Raw genomic sequence first — 23,941 nt, 5'->3', positions numbered from 1 at the left:
GTCCTTGAGTCCCAGAGATGATTGATTTCCCTTTCACGGATGTAATAATAATAATTATCGTTTCTGTCAGGTGCTTGCTGTGTGCTACGGGACTGTGGGAAAGTCACAACTTCTCTGTGCCTCAGTTACCTCATCCGTTCTGCCCTCCTCCTCTCCTACCGGTCCTCCCCACGGAGGCTCTGCTCCCAAACCTGCCGGGAGCCCCGCTCGGTGGGGAGGACCGCCCGGCGAAAGAAGGGGACGAGAAAGGGCCCGTGGCTGAGGTCGTATCCGTGTCCCTGTGTGGTTTAGCGGAGAGATGACGGGCCTGGGAGGCAGCGGACCTGGGTTCGGATCCCCGCTCCGCCCCTCGTCTGCTGTGTGACCTCGGGCAAGCCGCTTAACTTCTCTGGGCCTCGGTTACCTCATCTATAGAATGGGGATGAAGACCGTGAGGCCCCACGTGGGGCAACCTCCCCAGCGCTTAGAACGGTGCTTGGCACATAGTAAGCACTCAACGAACGCCATAATCGTCATTATTCTCAGCACTGATATCTCTACCCACATCAGCCGGGTCTCCTAACTGCAGCAGAGAGCACAGGAAGGGAGGGAACGAGGCGAGGGGAACAGACCAGAGGAGAGGAAGGTGAGGCCTCCACTCTAGCAGGCTACAGGACTAGGGGTTCTGTCTTTCCCGGGATTGAACCCCTCCCTCCCCAGCCTCCCCTTCCCACGATTTCTTGTTCTCCAACCCTCCTAGACCGCGAGCCCGGGTGGGGCAGGGGCCCCATCCGATCTGATCATCTCGTGTCTGTCCCGGGGCTTAGCGCGGGGCTTGGCCCGCAGTGAGACGCCCAATGAATCCCATCGTTATTTCCCTCCCTTGAACCTGGAGAAGAGGGGGCCAGGGGACCCCACCCGTACGCACCCCCCAGGATCCGTTCCTGAAACTCAAGAGGCAGAGAACCCAAGCCCCCTTGTCTCCCCGAGAGAGGAGGGGGTCTGGGGAGCCGTCTAAAGGGTCCCTTTGGGAGCTCTAGAAGCATCCCGGGGTCTGGGGAGGGAAGAGACCCCTGGACCCGAGCTGGACCTGGCCCGATCGGGGCCTGGGGGGGGCTGAGTAAATGACCCAGGTTCCTGGAGGGCAGGGGACCTTAGGCCTGTTCTCAGACCCCAGACCCCGACACGAGGCCCCTGGAGACTGTAAGCTCACCGTGGACGGGGAACGTGGCTGTTTAGTGTTACACTGTACCTTCCCAGATGCTTAGCACAGTGGCCCGCACGCAGTAAGCGCTCAATAATTACGACCGAACGAAAGGACACGAAACCCAGCCACCGGGGCTGCCTCGGCCTGGCCCAACCCCTGGCCCGTGAGCTCCCCGGGGGCAGGGATCGTGTCGCTCAACTCTGTCGACCGTCCTCTCCCACGAGCTCAGTCCAGGGCTCTGCACGCCCAAGGTGCTCAGTAAATACCACTGATGGATTTGTGGCTCAGGCCACTTGATCTGTTCAGTGGAGGGACCCTCCCAGCTCTGCTCGGGGATGGAATCTATTAGGGGATGGAAGCGTGGCCGGCTGGGGAGGGGAGAAGAGAGAGAGGTCATTGCGAGGAGTCCTTTTTTTTTTTTTGATGGTATTCGTTAAGCACTTACCGTGTAAGCACACAATCACCATACCCCCTCCTATCTCACTTCTCTACTCTCCTACTACGACCCAGCCCGCACACTTCGCTCCTCTATCGCTAATCTTCTCACCGGACCTCGATCTCATCTGCCTCACCGCCGACCTCTCGCCCACGTCCTGCCTCTTGCCTGGAACGTCCTCTTCGTACTCGAAAGACACCGACTCTCCCCGCCTTCAGAGCCTTCTTTTAGGCCCGTCTCCTCCAAGGGGCCTTCCCCGACTGAGCCCTCTTGTCCTTTCCTTCCACTCCCTTCTACATCGCCCCGACTCGCTCCCTTAATTCATCCCCCCTCCCGGACCCACAGCATCCATACGTAACTGTACTTGCTCGTATTAATATCCGTCTCCCCCTCTATACCGTACGCTCACCGTGGGCGGGGAACGTGACCGACACGGCTACGCCGTACTCTCCCGAGCGCTCGGTACAGTGATCTGCGCGTAGTAAGCGCCGGATGCATTCGATTCACTACGTGCCCGTCACCGCGTTAAGCGCTGGGGTAGATGCGGACTAATCGGTTTGGCCCCAGTCCGCGTCCCGCATGGGGCTCACGGTCTCGATCCCCATTTTACAGATGAGCTGACCGAGGCCCAGGGAGGTGCAGCGACTTCTCCAAAGTCACACGGCAGACCGGTGTCAGAATCGGAACCCAGGTCCTTCCGCCTCCCAGTCCCCTGCTCTACCAAGCCGCTTCTCCGAGGTGGGTGAAGAAGGGAGTCGACTGGAGGGCGGCGGGATCGGGAAGAGGATCGGCCGGGAAGGGGTCCACCCCGGGCCTTCTTTACTGATGGGAGTGATGACCTGACTCCCACCTCTCCTCCTGTCGGGGACCACCAACCTCCCGGCTCCCCCCACCCTCCCAAACCCCCTGTCACCACCACCGGGACTCTGTCCCCAAGGCAGGATTGCAGAAGACAGGGACAAGAAGACCCCCCCCACAGCCCGCCCCATCCGGCCGCAAGTTCCCGATGCTCACCCGGAAGGGAAAGGGCTTGGGCCGGGCGGCGGAGGGGGTGGAGATGGAGTCGGGGGAAGGCGGGGGAGGGGGCACCAGGCCCTCAGCCTGGCTCAGGCAGAGGGTGAATGGTGGAGGAGGGGAGGGGAGAGGAGGGGAGGGCAGGGGAGAGGATGCGAGAGGAGGGGAGAGGAGGGGAGGGCAGGGGAGAGGAGGGGAGGGGAGAGGAGGGCAGGGGAGAGGAGGGGAGAGGAGGGGAGGGGAGAGGAGGGGAGGGCAGGGGAGGGGAGGGGAGGGCAGGGGAGAGGAGGGCAGGGGAGAGGATGCGAGAGGAGGGGAGAGGAGGGGAGGGCAGGGGAGAGGAGGGGAGGGGAGAGGAGGGGAGGGCAGGGGAGAGGAGGGCAGGGGAGAGGATGTGAGAGGAGGGGAGAGGAAGGGAGAGGAGGGGAGGGCAGGGGAGAGGAGGGGAGGGCAGGGGAGGGGAGGGGAGGGCAGGGGAGGGGAGAGGAGGGGAGGGCAGGGGAGGGGAGGGGAGGGCAGGGGAGAGGAGGGGAGGGGAGGGCAGGGGAGAGGAGGGGAGAGGAGGGGGGGTAGGGGAGAGGAGGGGAGGGCAGGGGAGAGGAGGGCAGGGGAGAGGAGGGGAGAGGAGGGGGGGTAGGGGAGAGGAGGGGAGGGCAGGGGAGAGGAGGGCAGGGGAGAGGATGCGAGAGGAGGGGAGAGGAGGGGAGGGCAGGGGAGGGGAGGGGAGGGGAGAGGAGGGGAGGGCAGGGGAGAGGAGGGCAGGGGAGAGGATGCGAGAGGAGGGGAGAGGAGGGGAGAGGAGGGGAGGGCAGGGGAGAGGAGGGGAGGGCAGGGGAGAGGAGGGGAGGGCAGGGGAAGGGGGGTATCTACAGGTAGTTTCTCCTGTTGTGTGGCCACTTAGCTCCACCACCTGGGCAGTGTTCGGCATAGCAGCCGTGGCGTCTCCCCAGCCCCTAACTCATCGGGCTACTCATTGGACTCTGTGGCCGGACCCGCGCTAAGCGCTGGGGACCATACCAGCCGGCTAAATGAGACCCGGTCCCTGTCGCCGCAGGGCTCAGAATGGAAAGACCCGGTTTCCACGAGAGTAGCCCGCCTCGGCCCCTGCCTCTCCCTCGGCCTAGAGACCACTGGGGCGGGGGGGCGGGGGGCGATGGAGGTAGCCCCAAGCCGGCTGGGCTTGCTGCCAAGCGGTCGAGCGAGCCGTGAGGCCGCGGGGAGCCGGCGCACGGCAAGCACTCAGTAAGCATCGTCGACTGACTGATGAAAGGGCAGGGACCGTCTCTCTCCGTTACCGATTCGTCCCTTCCGAGCGCTTGGTACAGTGCTCCGCACATAGTGAGCGCTCAAAAAAGACTACTGAATGAATGAAGACGATCGGCTGGGGAATCTGCCCCTTCTTTTCGATCGTGCATCCGGTCAGGCGTATTTATTGAGCGCTTGCTGGGTGCGGGGCACTGTACTGAGCGCTTGGGAATGTACAATTGGGCAACGGGTAGAGGCAATCCCTACCCGGCGACGGGCTCACAGTCTAAAAGGGGCAGGCAGAGAGTAGGAAGAAACAGGTAGACAGGCGTCGGTGCCATTCTCTCCTTCCCCGCACCACGGGCCGGGCGCGGAGCCCCAGGACTGCTGTCGGGGCCTCCGGGGCTGGGTGTGGAGCTCCAGGTGACCAGCGGGGCCCCCGGGACTGGACGCGGACCCCCGGTCCGCCAGCAGGGCCCGGTGCGGACCCCCGGGGCTGGACGCGGACCCCTGGCCCGCCATCAGGCCTGGGCGTGGAGCTCCGGGGCCCCCAGAGATGGGTGCAGAGTCTGACCTAGATCTCGAGGTCCCCGGGGCTGAGCGACGGAGGCCTGACTAGCAGCGCTTCTCCCTGGGGTCGGCATCACCTAGCAGAAGGTGTTGCACAGAGCTGCGCGAGCGGAAAGCCGCAGCAGATGAGAGCGAAGGGGGTGAAGAGCGCCCAGGAGGCCCACGTGTGGAGAGCAGAAAGTCCCCCGGGGCGTGGGAGCGGAGCGGTGACGAACTCCTGGCTGAGGCTGGAGACTCTCTGCAGCTGAGCGCCAGGCCCCTCCACATCCCCCCCCACCACCCCGGCCTGCTCCAAATCCCAAAACCCCTCGGGGAAGGCCGGATCTGCTCCTCTCCTTCCTGTAGGCTCTTGGCATTCCGTGGAGTTTCACGAAAACCTGAACGGGAAGTAAACAACATCCCTAAGAGATCTCCACCGACAGGGTTGCCTACGTGCCCTCATCGCGCAGAGCTCTGTACCGGGCCCCTGCCGCGGGCGGGGCTCCGTGCTGGGTGTCTACTGTATCCCGAGCGTGACACCACACCCCTAACCGAATGCAGAGCACTCTACCAGGCCCCTGCTGGGTGCAGAGCTCTGCCCGGGGCATCTACCTCGTGCGGAATGCTGTACCGGGCCCCCGCTGCGTACAGAGTTCTGTACGGAGCGTCCGCTATATCCCGAGCGCGATACTAGGCCCCGAACGGCGTGCCGAGCGTCGTACGGGGTCCCCGCCGTGTGCAGGGCTCGGTCCCGGGCATCTGCCTCGTGCAGAGTGCTGCGCCGGGCCCCCGCTGGGTGTGCGGAGTTCCGTTTGGGGTGTCTACTCTACCCCGGGCATGATCCTAGGCCCCGTCTGCGTGCAGACACCGTATGATGCTCCCGCCGTGTGCAGGGCTCTGTCCCACGAATCTACCTTATGCAGAGCGCTGTACTGGCTCCCTGCTGGGTGTGTAGATTGCTGTACGAGACCCTTACCGTGTGCAGGGTCCCGTACGGGGGGGTCTGCTGCATCCTGAGCCTGATCCTGGGCCCCTACCTCTGTGCGGAGCACTGCGCCGGGCCCCCGCTGTGGGCGAAACTCTATCCCAGGCAGCTACCTTTTGCAGAGCGTCGTACCGGGCCCTTACCGCGTGCGGAGTTCTGTGAGGGGTGTCTGCTGTACCCTGAGAATGATGCCAGGCCCCAAACTGCGTGCAGAGCACCGTACGGGGCTCCTACCGGGAGCAGAGCACCGTACCGGGCCCCTGCTTGTGTGCAGGGCTCTGAACGGGGGGGTCTCCTAAATCCTAAGAATGATACCAGGTCTCTACTGGGTGCAAAAACACAGTTCCGGGCTCCCGCCTCGAGGGCAGAGCCCTGTACGCGGCCTCTGTTGTGTGCAAAGCGCCGTGTTGGGCATCTGTCGTGTGCAGAGCACAATAGCGGGCCCCTGCCGGGTGCAGAGCACGGTACCAGGCACCCGTTGTGGGCAGGGAATGGCGGTGGGTACCCACTGTGGGCAGAGCGGAGTACCAGGCACTCGCTTCGTGCAGAGGGCTGTCCTGGGAGCCCACCGTGTGCAGAGCGCCGTACGGGACGCCCACCGTGTACAGAGCGCCCGCAGCGCTCCGGAAGGGGTGTTTGTTGCGTGGAGAGCACTGTGCCGGCCACTTGGTGAGCAAACGCCGCAGACAGCCTGATAGGGAAGCCAAGCAGCGAGCAGCCGCCAATTCGGAAGTCGGTCCCGACTTAGAGGCGAAGTAAAAACACTGCAAGCCCACGAGAGAAAGAAACCCATCCAGGAGACGCCAAGTCCTCGTGAGTCGGGGCTCCAGGTGCCGAGCCTGTTGGCCCCTCCGGACGGGAGGGTGAGGGCCCTCCGGCGACACGAAATCTCGTCCACTTTTAGAGCGATGGGAAGACGGGGACCGTGGCCGCAGCTGTGACTGCCTCTGAACCACAAGGAACCCGAAACTGCCCCTTTACCCACGCTGCCTTGCCGCCCTTGTTGGATTCATCTTGGTCCTCGTCCCCTAGATTTTTTTTTTTTGGTTTTTGATGTTTCGACTCTCCTTAGGCGGAGCCAGAGACGGTGTTGTTTCCCAGCGCTTGGATCGGCCCTTCTGAATCCTCCTACTCTTACTCCCCTTCTAGACTGTGAGCTCACTGTGGGCAGGGAGCGTGTCTACCAACTCTGGCTGGTTGTTCTCCTCCCCGCGCGGTCCTCTGCGAACGGCTAGTGCTCGATTAATACGATCGATTGATTACTCTGCTACAAGCAGACTGGCGTAAGGAGGGAGGGCAGGTGAGTCAGGGATGGATGGATGGATGGATGGATGGATGGATGGATGGATGGATGGATGGATGGGGGCCAGGGGTGTGTGGGGATCTGAGGGGGTGATTTGGAGGGGGTGGAGAGCACGCGGATGGGGTGGCCATGTGGACCGAGTGGAGCGTACGGGCGGGGTGGACCGTGTGACCGGGGGAGAGTGGACGGGGTGGTCGGTGTGGACGCTGCGGAGGCCGCGTGGGGTTTCCCGGCGGATCGCTACGGTTTGGGAGCTTCGAGACCCTTCTCAGCGGTCCCGGCTGCCTGGCGGCTCCGGGACCTGGGCAGACACCGAGGGGGCGGGGTCGAAGACCGGCCCGGGCGACCACGGGGAGACGGCGAGGGCGTCTCCCCTGGCCGTCGGCCCAGCCGGGGACACCCGCGCTCCGGCCCCGTGACTCCGTCGATCGTATTTCATCCGATCGGTGGTATTTTTGGAGCTCTTACTGTGCGGCCGAGCGCTACACTAAGCGTTTGGGAGAGGAAAACAGACTTGGTAGCTGCATTCCCTGCCTACAAGGAGCTTACAGGCTAGAGGGAAGGCAAACCTTAAAAATCAGTGAAGGATATGTAAATCAGTGCTGCGGGGCTGAAGTTGGGGGCGAATAAAGGGTACCAAGCCAAGTGCGAAGGTGAAGCGGAAGGGAGAGGGAGTAGGGAAAATGAGGGATTAGTCGGGGAAGGCTTCTTGGGGGAGACGGGATTTTAATAAAGCCTTGAAGGTGGGGAGGGGTGGTGGTCTGCTGGATATGATGGATCCCCCACTGCCCTGGATGGGGCCTGGGAGAGTCCCATCCGCTTTCCCGTGCCCGTGAGACAGTTCAGCGGAATCCCAGGAATCAACTGTCGGCCACTGCTCCCAGCACCGAGATCTCAGGTGCCCCGGCTCCGGGCCCAGAAATCATCATTTATTCATTTATTCATTCGATCGTACTTACTGAATGTTTACTACGTGCAGAGCACTGTATTAAAACACTTAGGAGAGTGCAGTCTAATAAGGAGCAGACCCATTCCCTGTCCACAACGAGCTTACGGTCTAGAGAGGGGAGACGGACGTTAATAGGTGGGGCTGGGAGGGGGGACGAACAACGGGGGCAAGTCAGAGCGACGCAGAAGGGAGTGGGAGAAGAGAAAATGAGGGCTTAGTCAGGGAAGGCCTCTGGGAGGAGATGTGCTCTCGGTAAGGCTTCGAAGTCAGGGAGAGTAAGTGTCGGTCAGATTTGTGGAGGGAAGGCACTGCGGACCAGAGGGAGGACGTGGGCGAGGGGTCGGGGTGAGACAGATGAGATCGAGGCGCGGTGAGAATGTTAGCGTGTGGAGGAGTGAAGTGTGAGGGCTGAGTTGTAGTAGGAGCGTAGCGAGGTGAGGTAGGAGGGGACGAGGCGATGGGAGTGCTCTACGGCTAACGGCGAGGAGTCACGGCCAACAGCCTCCCCTCCCCCAGCTCCCGGCCCCCGTCTTCCCGGTCCAACGTTCGCCACGCCGCCCCCGGAAGGGTCAGACAGGAGAGGAAGTGAGCGCGGAGCCCCCAGCAGAGCCGAAGCCCCGACGATAGGCCCTCTCGTGTCCCGCCTCCAGAGTCGGAACTCTTCCGCTTCCGGGAAGCTTCCAAGATTGAGGGTTCCCACCCCACCCCTACGGGCCCTGCCTCGAGTTCAAGTGTCTCCAGCAAGCCCCCTTCGGCCCGGGGCTCCCGTTGGCCTGGACAGTTGAAACCGCTCTGCCCTTTCTGTCCTTTGAGTTTGCCCAAATCCACGCCCTGTCCTCTGTCTTCCATTGACACAGTGTACGTGCGTTTGTGTGGGTCCGTCCGTCCGTTCCCCCCCCACCCCGATCTGTAGAGTTCGTGTGTGAGAGGTCGTTCATTCACTGAATCGTATTTATGGCGCGCTGACGGTGCGCGGGGCCCCGTGCTGGGGGCTTGGGAGAGTACGGTGTGACGACAGACACGTTCCTGCCCACGACGAGCCGACGGTCTAGAGGATGTGTCCTACCTCCCCCGTCGGCACTCTGCTTGTGTGTGATCTACGGTACGTGCTGGGCAAACAGGGCTCGACTGCTGCTGCTACTGTTACTGTCACTGCTTCTAAGAATAATAATAATACCGTTGGCATCTGATAAGCGCTTACTCTGTGCCAGGCACTGTTCGAAGCGCTGGGGTAGTTACAAGATAATCAGGTTATGCCACATAGGGCTCACGGTCTCCATCCCCATTTTCCAGATGAGGTAACGGAGGCACCGAGACGCCCGGGGTCACGCAGCCGACAAGCGGCAGAGCCGGGATTGGAAGAAGAAGAAGAAGAAGAAGAAGAATGTTGGTATCTGTTAAGCGCTCACTACGTGCAGAGCACTGTTCTGAGCGCTGGGGTAGATACAGGGGAATGAGGTCGTCCCACGTGAGGCTCACAGTCTTCATCCCCATTTTACAGGTGAGGGAACAGAGGCCCAGAGAAGCCAAGTGACTCGCCCGCAGTCACACAGCTGACAAGGGGCAGAGTCTGGATTCGAACCCATGACCTCTGACCCTCGAGCCCGGGCTCTCTCCGCTGCTTCTCTACCGATGGCTACCGCTGACGGCCGGCGTGAGCCGGGAGGGGAGGCAGGTCGGGAGAGGGCTTCCCCGGCCCCGGGCTGCCCTTCCAGGGGCCGGGGGGCCGGCTCGGCTCGCTCTGCCCGGCCCGGCTCTCCACCCTCTGGGGGAGCTGGTGAATGCATGTACGAGTGAGTGTTTGACCTCAGATAAGCAACCCCCCGGTGGCCTCTCCCTCTCTCCTTCCTTCTTAGCCTGTGAGCTCCACGTGAGACGGGCGCTGTGTCCGACCCGTATCTCCCCCGGCGCTTAGAACAGTGCTCGCCACGGAGTGACGAAACCTCCTCCCCACTGGCTTTAAAGCAGTCCGCCACCTGGCCCCCGCCCACCTCAGCTCGCTACCCTCTTTCTACGACTCAGCCCGCACGCTTGGCTCCTCTCCCGCCAGCCTGCTCGCAGTGCCTCCATCTCGCCGCCGACCCCCGGCCCACGTCCCGCCTCTGGCCCGGAACGCCCTCCCTCCTCAAATCCACCAGACTCTGCCCCCCTTCAAAGCCTTCCTGAAGGCCCACCTCCTCCAAGAGGCCTTCCCAGCCCCTCCTTTCCTCTCCTCTCCCCCCCCGTTCTGTGCCGCCCTGACTTGCTCCTTCCCTTCGTCCCCTCTCCCGGCCCCACGGCGCTTCTCTACACATCTGCAGTTTTTTCATTTGTACTGAAGTCTGTCTCCCCCTTCCCCGTAGACCGTAAGCTCGCCGTGTCCGTTTAGTGTCGTACTGTACTCTCCCAAGTGCTTAGTACACTGCTCTGCACGCGGTAAGCGCCCGCTAGCTACTAGTGAATGAAATACCGTAAAACGAAACACCCGCCCTGCCCTCCCCGGCTTGACCCAACCGGTCCCGGGATGGACAAGACGGGCAGATCTTCGACACGACAGAAGCCCCGAATGAGGCCCGGGAGGCGGGCGGACGGGGAGAGGGACAGTCAGAAAGACACTCCCGGGGGGGGGGGGGCACAGCGGCTCTCCCTCCCCACTTGTTTTGCTTTCTCGATGGAGGGATTTTTGTTTTCTCATTTTCTACTTCTTTGTCTTTCTTAACCCCAACGCCCCGCGACAGTCCCTGGTGTGTTTTTGAAGTGGCTTTTTGTTATTCTGTTACACCTTCTCTCGTCTCCGTTGCTGGGGAAAATACTCTGTTAGTTTGAAGTAGGGGAAATAACCTGAGGTGCAGCCCTCCCTCTCTCCCGTCTCCTCACGTAGAGGCGGGGCTAGGGAGAGGGAACTTTCTAGGCACGGGGTCTGGGGCGGAGAAGGGACGGGAGACGTCGGCCGCGCCCCGGCCCACCTTGGAAAGAGACCAGGCCGTGGGCTGAAGCTGGCCGAGACGTTTCCTCCCTCCGGGACGGCGGCAAGATTTATCGGGCCCTTTCTGTCAGTCGGTCGTATATGTTTGAGCGCTTACTGTGTGCAGAGCACCGTGCTAGGCGGTTGGGAGACTACTACGTAACAGACCCGGTCCCTTCCCACGGGGAGCTTGCGGTCAAGAGGGGGAGGCATAAATATAAATATAAACGCGGACGGAACACTGGAATGGCCCCCTGGTCAGTGCAGAGCACTGCCTGGACGTCTACCGTGCCGGCTGCTTGTGGTTTGCGGAGCACGGAACGGAGCGTCTACTTTGAGTGGAACGCTGTACTGGGCACCACATGACACATAAGGCAGTACAGCTGATATGTTTTCATCCCTTTTCTGGACGCCTACTGGGTGCAGGGCCCTATACTGACTGCTTAACCGTGCAGAGCACTCTACTAGGCACCTAGCCTGTGCGGAGCACTTTACCGATCGCCTCTGCTGTAAGCAGAGCGCTGTACTGAGTGCTTGTGGGGTGAAGGGCGCTGCGCTGGCCGTCCACCACGAGCACTACGCTGGGCTCCTACTGAAGGAACAGCCGCTAGACTTTAAGCTCCTCGTGGGTTGGGTCCTCTCGATAGAGCTCCACACATCGAAGGCCTAGTGGATAAAGCCCGGGCCTGAGAGTCAGCAGGTCCTGGGTTCTAATCCCGGCTCCACCACTTGCCTGCCGTGTGGCCTTGGGCGAGTCGTTTCGCTTCCCTGTGCCTCAGTTACCTCGTCTGTAAAATGAGGATTCAGACTGTGAGCCCCATGTGGGACAGGGGCGGTGTCCAACCTAATAATAATAATAAAAGAATATTGAAGCACTTACTATGTGCCAAGCGCTGTACTAAGCGCTGGGGTGGATAGAAGCAAATCGGGTTGTCCCCTGGGGGGCTCGCAGTCTCAGTCTCCATTTTACAGGTGAGGGAACCGAGGCCCAAAGGAGCGACTTGTCCAACGTCCCAGGGCAGACAGGCGGTGGAGCCGGGATTAGAACCCGTGACCTCCTGACTCCTAGGCCCGAGCTCTATCCACTACGTCATGCTGCTTCTCAATAATAATTGCATTTGTTAAGCCCTTACTATGTACCAGGCACTGTACTAAGCGCCGGGGTGGATACGAGCAAATCGGTTTGGACGCAGGCCCTGACCCACAGGGGGCTCACAGTTTCAAACCCCATTTTACTGATGAGGCAACTGAGGTAAAGAGAAGTGACTCACCCAAGATCACACAGAAGACAAGTGGCGGATCGGGATTAGAACCCATGAACTTCTATCCACCCCAGCCCTTAGCACAGCGCCTGGTGCATAGTAAGCACTTTACAAATATCATCATCAATCATCATAATGAATACTATTAATTGACTGATGGAAAGTCAGTTGCCGGCAGAGCAATAGACCGGGCGCTTGGGAACATCCTTCCGAAGAGAAAGGTGAGGCCAGAGGTTAAAGGGGGAGACGGGCAGATACCTGGGAGCCCATGCGGTCTGTTCAGTAAACATTTAACGGATACTAGTATTATTAACGATAACAATAATAAGGAAAATACTTGGGCGGCTACCGGTCAGAGTCAGCCCGAAATGACAGGGTGGATCGGCGGGGTTCAGTGGAACGAGCCCGGGCTTGGGAGTCGGAGGTCACGGGTTCGACTCCCGGCTCTGCCGCCTGTCGGCTGGGTGCCTGTGGGCGAGTCACTTCACTTCTCTGTGCCTCAGTGACCTCATCTGGAAAATGGGGATTTACTGCGAACCTCACGTGGGACGACCCGATTGCCCTGTACTTCCCCCAGCGCTTAGAACAGTGCCCTGCACCTAGTGAGCGCTTAACAGATACCAACATTATCATTATTATTATTATCCGGGCAGGGCAGAGCTGACTGATGGGATCGGCCAGGGAAGACTTCCCAAAGGTGACCTGTCCGTCCGCAGGGAGGGACGGTCCGGTCTGTCCTCGATTTCCCTCTCAGTCGGAGTCGCGCGGGGCGGGGTCCCGCGGGCACCCGCGTCGGCCGACCGCGGGATCCGAGGGGTGGGGGAGGGATGGCGGAGGAGGCAGCAGAAGCAGAGAAGCAGCGTGGCTCAGTGGAGAGAGCCCGGGCTTTGGAGTCAGAGGTCGTGGGTTCGAATGCCGGCGCGGCCGCTTGTCAGCTGTGACTCTGGCCGAGTCGCTTCACTTCTCGGTGCCTCAGTGACCTCATCTGTAAAATGGGGATTAAGACCGTGAGCCCCACGTGGGGCGACCCGATTCCCCTGTGTCTACCCCAGTGCTTAGAACAGTGCTCGGCACACAGTGGGCGCCTAACAAATACCGACGTTATCATTAAAATGGGCGACGTCCCGGGGTCAAGCCTCAGTACAGTGCTCTGCACGCAGTGAGTACTTAATAAATACGGTTGGATGAACGAATGACCCAGGGAAACCTGAGGAAAATTCCAGTCTTCCCTCCTCCCCGTGCCCACCCTCCGAGGCTCCCTCCCTCACTCCTCCCCTTCTCTTCCCAACTTTCCCTTCCTTCACAGCCTGCCCTCTCCCTCCCTTTCTCCTGCCAGTTGGGCCCTTTCCTTCCTCTTCCCAGAAAACAGTGAGGGAGGCTTAGCTGACAGGGCAGGGGGTGAGAGGCGGGAAGCTCAGGGGGAGACCCCAGCCTCCTTCCACCGCTGCAAGATTTTCCTCATGTCCACCCGCCCGGCCTCAACCTCCCCTCGTGCTTTCCTCGAGGCTCCTCCCCACCCTGAAGGGTCAGAGACCGGGAATGGGGAGAAGGAGGAGGAGGGAAGGGGAGGAACGGAGTGGGGATTGGGGAGGACAAACTAAACCCTCTAGGCCCACACCGCACACCCCAGTCATAATAATAACAATAACTGTGGTATTTGTTAAGCATTTACTGCACCGAGCACTGGGGTGGATACAACGATGATAATAATGTTGGTATCTGTTAAGCGCCTACTAGGTGCAGAGCACCGTTCTGAGCGCTGGGGGAGATACGGGGTAATCGGGTCGTCCCTCGTGAGGCGCACGGTTAATTCCCATTTTCCAGATGAGGTCACTGAGGCCCAGAGAAGTGAAGTGACTTGCCCGCAGTCGCACGGCTGACAGGTGGGATCAGGTCGGACACGGTCCCTATCCCACGGGGGGCTCACAGTCTCGATCCCCATTTTACAGATGAGGGAGCTGAGGCCCAGAGAAGTGAAGTGACCCGCCCAAGGTCACACAGCAGACAAGTGGCAGAGCTGGCATTAGAATCCTTGACCTTCTCCCAGGCCCCTGCTCTATCCAGTGCACCGTGCTGTCACTCCTCCCCCGGCCCACGTGTCTTCCCGGTTGCCCTCCCATCCCTTTCTCCCCTCCCCAACCAGTGAAGCGGGCGTGTTGAGAGGAGCGACGGGATACAGGTGCCGGGTTCGAGTTCTGCCTGACCGGGCCCCCCCAGAACCCACACTCTCTGACTCTGTGCTGTGGTTCCCCCATCCCTGGTGGCTGTGGGAGGGCTACCGGACCTGACCCGAGTCCTGGAGGATCCTGGCAGATGAGCAGTCTGCGCAAATCTGGAAATTTCAGTCCTCAACGAGGCCGGATGAACCTGCCCCCATCAACCCCGGTCCGAAAGCCAGAACGCCGGACTAGCCTTCCCCGGTCAAACCCCCCCCCCTCCCGCCTCCCAGGCTCCTGGCCATCCAGTGGGCCGGGGCGACTTGGGAGTCAGAAGGTCCTCGGTGCTAGTCTCGGCTCTGCCACTTGTCTGCTGGGTGACCTCGGGCCAGTCACTCAACGCCTCCGTGCCTCGGTTACCTCATCTGTTGAACGGGGATTACGGCTGTGAGACCCATGGGGGACGTGGACTGTGTCCGGCCTGATTACCTTGTGTCTGCCCCGGCGCTTAGTACGGTGCCCCGCACATAGTAAGAATTAAACACCGTAGTTGTTATTATTTATTAGGACCCCACCGAGCCTTTTACTTCCTCTCCCAAATCGCGCCTTCCTACTGGGCACGGCATGGGACAGGGCTAAGGTCTCCCGGTACAAACTGACGTCCAGCCGGGTCCGCCGCCGTGGGCCCCGAGGAGACCGTTGGCACCGCTGCCCGGGCACATCGAGGCCGGAGCGGGGACTGGGCGGGACAACCGGCGGGATCAGGCCGGAGGAGCGGCGTCCTGGGTCTGAGAGGAAGTTCATTCACTCACTCGATGGTATTTATTGAGTGCTTACTGTGTGCGGAGCGCTGTACTGAGCGCTCGAGAGAGTACAACGCAACAATAATACTAATCATGTTGGTATTTGTTAAGCGCTTACTATGTGCCGAGCACTGTTCTAAGCGCTGGGGTAGACACAGGGGAATCAGGTCGTCCCACGTGGGGCTCACAGTCTTCATCCCCATTTTAATGTTGGTATTTGTTAAGCGCTTACTATGTGCCGAGCACTGTTCTAAGCGCTGGGGTAGACATAGGGGAATCAGGTCGTCCCACGTGGGGCTCACAGTCTTAATCCCCATTTTACAGATGAGGGAACTGAGGCACGGAGAAGTGAAGTGACTCGCCCACGGTCACACAGCCGACAAGTGGCAGAGCTGGGATTCGAACTCATGAGCCCTGACTCCAAAGCCCGTGCTCTTTCCACTGAGCCACGCTGCTTCTCCAAACAGACACGTTCCCTGCCCGCAGCGCCCTTCCAGTCTAGAGGTCAGGGCTGCGGCAGGCCGGCGGAACGGGAACGCGAGTGAGGATTTCAGAGTCCCAGGGGGTCGGGAGGATGAATTCGGATTCGCCATTCCCCAACACCACCCCGGAATCAGGGGACAGTTCAGGGTGTTCGTCGGTCCATCCTGAGTCACTGGGGAGAATTGGAGGCGGAGAGGGGCGGGTTAGGGGTGTTGTATGGTCCGTGCCGGATCACTTGGGAGGGTCGGGAATGGAGAGGGGAGAGTCGGCGCTGCTGGATGATCCGTGCCGAGTCAGAAATGGAGAGGGAAGAGTTGAGTGGGTAGAATTGGAACTCGCACCCCCAGACCTATGTCTCTAGCATCCCTACTAGGCTTAAGCTAGTAATAATAATAATAAGGTTGGTATTCGTTAAGCGCTTACTATGTGCCGAGCACTGTTATTTAGCGCTGGGGTAGATACAGGGGAATCAGGTCATCCCACGTGAGTTAACCCCCATTTTAATAATAATAATAATGTTGGTATTTGTTAAGCGCTTACTATGGGCCGAGCCCTCTTCTAAGCGCTGGGGTGGACAGAGGGGAATCAGGTTGTCCCACGTGGGGCTCACAGTCTTAATCCCCGTTTTACGGATGAGGTCACCGAGGCACCGAGAAGTGAAGCGACTCGCCCACAGTCACAGAGCTGCCAAGCGGCCGGGCCGGGAGTCGAACCCCCGACCTCGGACTCCAAAGCCCGTGCTCTTTCCGCTGAGCCACGCGGCTTCTCATTTTACAGATGAGGTAACTGAGGCCCAGAGAAGTGAAGCGACTCGCCCACAGTCACCCAGCTGCCAAGCGGCAGAGCCGGGAGTCGAACCCATGACCTCTGACTGCCAGGCCCGGGCTCTTTCCGCTGAGCCAGGTTGCTAGTAGAGGGTGGGGAATCGTGTTTACCGACTCTCCCTAGTGCTTAGTACAGCGCTCTGCACACAGTAATTGCTCAGTTAATACCACTGATAGATTGATCGATCGATTGATTGCTCCAGTTGCCTTCCTCGCCCACCCGGTGGCCCTCCCGGGCCCGTCCTCCGGGATACGGAGACACATCCCATTTTATCCGCCTCTCCGTTCCGGGCCCAGCCCGGCCGCCCCCACCGGCCATCCATCCCCACCCCCTGCCCCTCGCAGTGTAAGAAGACAGAAACTGCAATCCGATGCTGGCCATGAAGACGCGTAGGAGGACAGACCATGTCCGGACACTCTGGTGCCCGCAGAGAATCGATGGGCGGCGTGGGAGGGAGATGGAGCGAAGAATGTTGGCAGAGTCGGTTTTGGAGGAAGGGAATAGGGCAAGGGGGTGAGATTATTGCCGTCCAAACCTGGAAGCCATCCTGGAGGAGGGGAGGTTTGAATTGTGAATGGAAGGAGTTCGGGGGTGAGGCCGATGGAGCGTCCAGCAAGGGACAGCCCTCAGCCCTAAACTTTCCTCTCCTTTACGAGGGGCCAGACTCCGCGGCCCCCGTCCCCCCCGCCCCAGGACTTAAAGGGTCGAGGCCCAGTTTCAGCTCAAAGCAAGATTCGATAGTATTTTTTGAGCGCCTACTATGTGCAGAGCACTGTTCTAAAGGCATTGACCCGACTGAGGCTTAGGTGGTCAGAGGCGGGGAAGGAGGTGGGGGGAAAGGGGCGGGGGGGGGGGGGGTCACAGGCAAGGCTGGACCTAGAAGCAGCTGTCCCTACTATGCCTAACCTCATCCTCACTTCATCAACATCATCATTCGTTCATTCAGTCGTATTTATTGAACTCTCAACTGTGTGCAGAGCCCTGTACTAAGGGCTCAGGAGAGTACAGTACAATCATCAGAGTTGTGATATCTGTTAAGCCCTTACTATAATAATGTTGCCATTTGTTAAGCGCTTACTATGTGCAGAGCACCGTTCTCAGCGCCGGGGGAGATACAGGGTCATCAGGTTGCCCCACGTGAGGCTCACAGTCTTAATCCCCATTTTACAGATGAGGTTGCTGAGGCCCAGAGAAGCGAAGTGACTCGCCCACAGTCACACAGCTGACAAGCGGCGGAGGGGGGATTCGAACCCATGACCTCTGACTCCCAAGCCCGGGCTCTTTCCACTGAGCCACGCTGCGTCTCTATGTTCCAAGCACTTCACTCACCACTGGGGTAAACGAAAGATAACCAGTCTGGACCCGATCCCTGTCCCGCGCGGGGCTCACAGTGCGAAGCAGCGGGGCTTAGTGGAAAGAGGCCGGGCTTGGGAGTCAGAGGTCGTGGGTTCTGATCCCGGCTCCGCCCCTTGTCAGCTGTGTGGCTTCGGGCAAGTCACTTCACTCCTCTGTGCCTCAGTTCCCCCATCTGTCAAATGGAGATTAAGACCGTGAGCCCCACGTGGGACAACGGATTACCGTGCATCTACCCCGGCGCTTAGGACAGAGCTCGGCACGTAGGTGCTTAACAAGTACCATCATTATTAGTAGGAGGAAGAGGAAGGAGAACGTGTATTGCATCTCCATTTTACAGGTGAGGAAAGTGAGGCACAGGGAAGTTAAGCGATTTGCCCACGGTCCCACAGCGGGCAAGTTGCAGAGGGCTGGTATTAGAACGCAGAGTCCTAGGCCTGGGTTCGTCCCACTAGGCCGTGCTGCTTCTCAGCTCTGTCTCCTCCCCCCAGCTCTGTCCTTCTCCACAGCTGTCCCCTCCCCTCTCCCCCCAGCCCCCCAGCTCCGCCCCACCCCACAGCTGCCCCTTTCCCCACAGGCCTGGGTAGTCTCCAGCCACACTGGAAATGGAAACCGTCCCCTCCTTTCCCTTTTCACCTTCTCTCCTGGTACCTAGCCAGAAAACAAACACCGAGACCACCCCGCCCCCACCCCGCCCCACCCGCACCGTCGACCTGGCAGTATCACCCATCGATTCAAAAACAAGAAGCTTCCCGGAACCCAAAACCCATGATTTTTTTCTTTCTCTTGCTCTCCCTCTCCTCCGCCCGGCCCCCAGGAAACACAAGCTCCCCCCCGCCGTAGCCGCCGCGGACGCTGCCAAGGATCTCTCCTCTGCTAGCAGGTGCCCACCTTTCCCTCCTCCCTCTCCCCTCCCCACAACTCCACCGTCGCTCCGCTCCTGGGGATGGCGAACCCAGGGCAGGGAGAGGAGCTCGGTCGGGGAGGCCCGGTGGAGGTTGTCCGGTTGGGGGGGCAGGAGGGGAGCCTGCCGGGGGGTTGAGGCTGCCGACCCTTTCTCCTCTGGGCACACGAGGGGCGGACCTGGCTAGTCCCAGCCTCGGCCCCCGTGGGGCCGGGCAAGCAGTGGACACCAGCCCGTCGCCCCGGGGTCGGGTGAGGAGAGGCCACGGAGGAAGCTGCGTGTTCAGTCATTCCTTGTCAGTCAGTCATAGTTATCGAGCGCTTACTGTGGGCAAAGCACTGTGCCAAGACCTTGGGAGAGTACGATAAAATAATAACCAGATAAGTTCCCTGCCCACAACCAGCTTACAGTCTAGAGAGGACAGACGGTAATATAAATAAATAAATTGCAGACACGTACATAAATGCCGTATGAGGAGGAGGGATGAACAAAGTGAGCAACTGAGAAGGGAGCGGAAGAAGAGGAAAGGGAGGCTTAGTCAGGGAAAACTTCTTGGAGGAGATGTCCCTTCAATTCAATCGTATTTACTGAGCGCTTACTGTGTGCAGGGCACAGTACTAAGCGCTTGGGCGAGTGAGTACAGCATAATAATAAACAGACACATTCCCTGCCCACAACAAGCTTACGGTCCGGAGGCGAAACCTAGGTCCCGCAGAGATTTGAACTCGGATCCCTGGGTTCAGAGTACTACCCGTTACACCATGGGGCCGCGTGTTTTGCCCCTCTGCCTCTGACCCACCCCTGACTCCACCCGATGATGCCGTCTCCCGTTCCCTTCTGCACTGCCCTGGTACTTGGATTTGTACGTTTTATTCACCCCTCCTTCAGCCCCACAGCACTCTATGTACGCATCTGTAATTTAACCTATTTACTGATGTCTGTCTCCCCCTTTAGACTGTAAATTCACTGTGGGCAGGGAATGCGTCCACCAACTTCTGATATATTGTTCTCTCCCAGTCCTTAGGACATGCGCTGCACACAGTAAGCGCAGCCCGATAAATACGATTGATTGATTGACTGATTGAGGTCACCGGGGGATGTCACCAATCCCTAGGAGTCCCGCCCTCCGCCCTCCCCCCCCCCCCCCCGAGGCTCCACCCAAGGGGAACGGGTCAGTCTGAGAGGTAGGTCGCCTGACCCTGCACCCCTGACCCTCCCAGAGGAGGATCTGAAATCAGTTGGTCTTTCCCAGATTTTGAACCAGGGATCTCTCCTTCCTTCCTCCACCAACCTCCTTTACCACTGTCGCTCCCGAGACCCCTGCAGCCTCGGTTTCACCCGCCGGAAAAAGGGGAACATGAAAACTGATGACCTGCCACGAAGCCATGAGAAGCGGTGGGGCCTAGTGGAAAGAGCACAATCCTGGGAGTCCTCCGACTCCGCTGTGCCGCTTGTCCGCCGTGTACCTTGGGCGAGTCACTTCTCTGTGCCTCAGTTCCCTCCTCTGTAAAATGGGGAATTAAGGACTGTGTCCAACCAGCTATATCGTATCTACCCCCAGCACTTAGTAAGTGCTTAACAAATACCATAAAAAAAGCCCCCCAGGTTGACCCTCCCTCCCAACTCCGGGAGCCAAACAGTCAAGACAGGCCCCCGCCCCAAAAACAGACCTGCGGGGTGAGGGGCCTGCTCCGTGCCCTTGTTGCTCAACAGTGGAGACAAGGACCCAGGAATTCACCCTGCTGCTCATTAGAGCCAGGAGGCAAGTTCTTCATTCCCCACAAAAATGAAAAACAGAAGGGAGAAAGGTCAGAACTGAGCAGGGGATTGCCTGGGAAGGGCAAAGGGGAAGTCGCAGGGAAGGCGGCGGGGGGGAGGGGCTGTAGGTGCCGCTGAGGCCGAGCCCTGGTCAAGGAGGAACCGTGGCCATGGGGAGTCGGGAACCACTAGATTTCTCCAGTGACGCTCTCAGAGAAAGGAAAATGCGAGGCCCACGCCCTCGGCGGGAGGGTTCAAATACGACAGTTCCAGGAGATGTGTCCTCCCACATCTGGGGCCGAAAGCACGGAACACCCCCTCCCCTCAGTCCATCTGTAGGAAACTGAGGCAGGGATGATCAGGGCCTCATTCACGCATTCATTCATTCAATCGCATTTAGTGAGGGCTTACTGTGTGCAGAGCACTGTACTGGGCACTTGGGAGAGCAATCAGCAGACACATTTCCTGCCCACGATGAGTTTACAGTCTAGCGGGGCGTGACAGACAGTAATATAAATAGATAAATTATAGATATGTACGTAAGTGCTGTGGGGCTGGGAGGGAGGAAGAATAAAGTCAGGGTGACACAGAAGGGAGTGGGAGAAGAGGAAAGGTAGGGCTTAGAGAAGACCGGCTGCTGTGGGGGTCTTTGTGGTCTGGGCCCCTCGGTGGGGACGCGGGGAGTTCCCTGAGGTTCAGATTCCTCTGTGAGGGATTTCCGAGGTCTTGGGTCCTCTGTCGCATAGTCCTCTTTTGAGGAGGGGTCTTTAGCCGATCCTTTCCCCGCCCTCTCCTCACTCTGGCTCCCGGGGCAGCGGCTACTGCTGATTAAAGACTAGGTTGCTGGTGAAGTAGTTGGTGCCAATGTTGATGATGATGATGATGATGGTATTTGTTAAGCACTCACTACGTTTCCAGCACCGTTCTGAGCACTGGGGTGGATACATGGTTGGACACAGTCCCTGTCCCACATGGGGCTCGCAGCATCAATCCTCATTTTACGGATGAGGTGACTGAGGCGTAGAGAAGTCGAGTGACTTGCCCAAAGTCACACAGCTATCAAGTGGCAGAGCCGGGATTAGAACCCATGCCCTTCTGACTCCCAGGCCTGTGCTCTATCCATTGGGCCATGGGTGATCGTGCTAGTGTTGGTGATGGTAGAAGTGGTGAAGAGGTGATGGTGGGGCTGATGATGCTGGTGGGGCTGGTGGTTACGGTGGTAGGGCTTGTGGTAATAGTAATAATAATAATACTATTCGTTAAGTGCTTACTATGTGCCAAGCACCGTTCTAAAATCTGGGATAGCTGTAGGCGATTAGGTTGTCCGACGTGAGGCTCACCGTCTTGATCCCCATTTCGCTGATGAGGTAACTGAGGCCCGGAGAAGTTAAGTGACTCGACCCAAGTCACACAGCTGACAAGTTAGCGGAGCCGGGATTAGAACCCACGGCCTCTGACTCCCAAACCCGTGCTCTTTCCACTAAGCCACGCTGCTTCTCTACGGTGGTGATACGACTGGCGGCATTGATGGATATGGTGGTGGCGGGACGGTGGGTGATCATGGGTCCGGAGAGGGTGATGGGGCTTCCGGTAGGACGGGTGGTGATGGTGGGTCTGGTGAGGAACTGGGGTTTATTTCTGCTGACGCTATGATGCCTGTCTACTTGTTTGTTTTGTTGTGTCTCCCCCCTTCTAGATTTTTTGAGCCCATCGTTGGGTAGACATTGTCTCTATCTGTTGCAGGCGCTTAGTACAGTGCTCTGCACACAGTAAGCGCTCGGAAAACGACTGAATGCATGAACGCGTAGCGCTGCTAGGTAATGACGTGGGTTACTAATGGTGATGGTGGACTGGTGGAGGTGATGGGTCTGGTGATGGTGGTGGTGGTAGGCCGGCGATGGTGTGGGGTTGGTGGGGGTGGTGACGGTGAAAGCCGGTGATTGGTGGAGGGGTTGGGGACTGTGAAACTGGTGATGGGGGTGGGGTTGATGACGGTGGTGTTGCCGGTGGCGCTGGTGACGATGATGATGATGGCGGGGAGGGCTGGTGGCCGTGGTGGTTCTCGATCACGATGGGGTCAGGGCCGGTGACGGAAATCCTGGAGGTGGTGGGATTGGTGTAAACTCCTTGTGGGCAGGGAATAATAAAAATAATAACGTTGGTATTTGTTAAGCGCTTCCTATGTGCGGAGCACTGTTCTAAGCGCTGGGGTAGATACAGGGTAATCAGGTCGTCCCACGGGAGGCTCACAGTTAATCCCCGTTTTACAGGTGAGGTAACTGAGGCCCAGAGAAGTGAAGTGACTCGCCCACGGTCACACAGCTGTCAAGCGGCAGAGCCGGGAGTCGAACCCATGATCTCTGACTCCCAAGCCCGGGCTCTTTCCACTGAGCCACGCTGCTTCTCTAATGTGTCTACCAACTCTGTTATACTGCACTTTCCCACGCACTTGGTACAGTGTTCTGCACACAGTAAGTGCTCAATAAGTACGATCGACTGATTGGCCGGTAATGCTGGTGACAGGAGCGGGAGGGCCGGTGACGATGGCAAGTCTGGTGGTGGTGGCGGTGATGGTGAGGTGAATCGATGATAGTGGTGGAATAGATGACGGGTGGTGGGGGTCGGTGGGGTGGAGGTGATGGTGTGGTGATGGTGATGGTGGGGCTGGTCGAGGTGGGACTGATAAGATTCTATTTATTTCTATTGTTTCTGCCTGTCCCTCTCCCCCGATTAGACTGTAAGCCCGTCAAAGGGCAGGGACTGTACCTGTTACCCATTTATACATTCCAAGCGCTTAGTACAGTGCTCTGCACATAATAAGCGCTCAATAAATACTATTGAATGAATGAATGGTGGTGGTGGTGATGATGATGGCTTTCGTTAAGTGCTTACTATGTGCCAAGCACTGTTCTGAGCACTGGGGTAGATACGAGGTTTTCAGGTTGCCCACGTGGGGCTCACAGTCTTAATCCCCATTTTACAGATGAGGTCACTGAGGCGCAGAGAAGTTAAGTGACTTCCCCAAAGTCACCCTGCTGACAAATGGTGGAGCGGGGCTTAGAATCCACGACCTCTGACTCCCAAGCCTGTGCTCTTTCCACTGACCCGTGCCGCTTCTCAGTATAATGACGGTTTCTGTCAAGCGCTTACCGTGTGCCAAGCGCCGAAATAGATATCATCGTGTCCCACGTGGGGCTCACAGTCTCAACCCCCATTTTACAGACGAGGTGACTGAGCCGCAGAGAAGTGAAGTGACTTGCCCGGAGTCACACGGCTAAGTGGCGGAGCCGGGATTAGAACTCATGACCTCTGACTCCCAAGCCCGAGCTCTTTCCACCGAGCCACGCCGCTTCCCTGGGGCGAGCGATAGGCCGGCGGGGTGGTGGGACCTGCGACGACGGCCGGGCTGGTGACGGTGAGGTGGTGACCATGGGGTCATTCCAAGCGCTTAGCACAGAGCTCCGCACACAGGAAGAGCTCAATAAATACGACCGAACGAACGGGGTCCGGCTGGTGATGGTAGCGGGGGCTGGAGGGCAGGGGGAGAGAGATTTCCCTGGGGAGTAGGATCCCAGCTGTGTCCCCGTCAGCAGTGTTCTGCCACACTTGTCAGCTGTGTGACTGTGGGCAAGTCACTTCACTTCTCTGGGCCTCAGTGACCTCATCTGTAAAATGGGGATGAAGACTGTGAGCCCCAAGGGGGACGACCCGATTCCCCCGTGTCTCCGCCGGCGCTTAGAACAGTGCTCTGCACATAGTAAGCGCTTAACGAATACCAACATTATT

The sequence above is a fragment of the Ornithorhynchus anatinus genome, chromosome 11 (genome assembly GCF_004115215.2).
Source record: "Ornithorhynchus anatinus isolate Pmale09 chromosome 11, mOrnAna1.pri.v4, whole genome shotgun sequence".
Lineage (NCBI taxonomy): Eukaryota > Metazoa > Chordata > Mammalia > Monotremata > Ornithorhynchidae > Ornithorhynchus > Ornithorhynchus anatinus.
The sequence above is the reverse complement of the archived record's forward strand: the minus strand, read 5'-3'. Positions refer to the sequence as shown.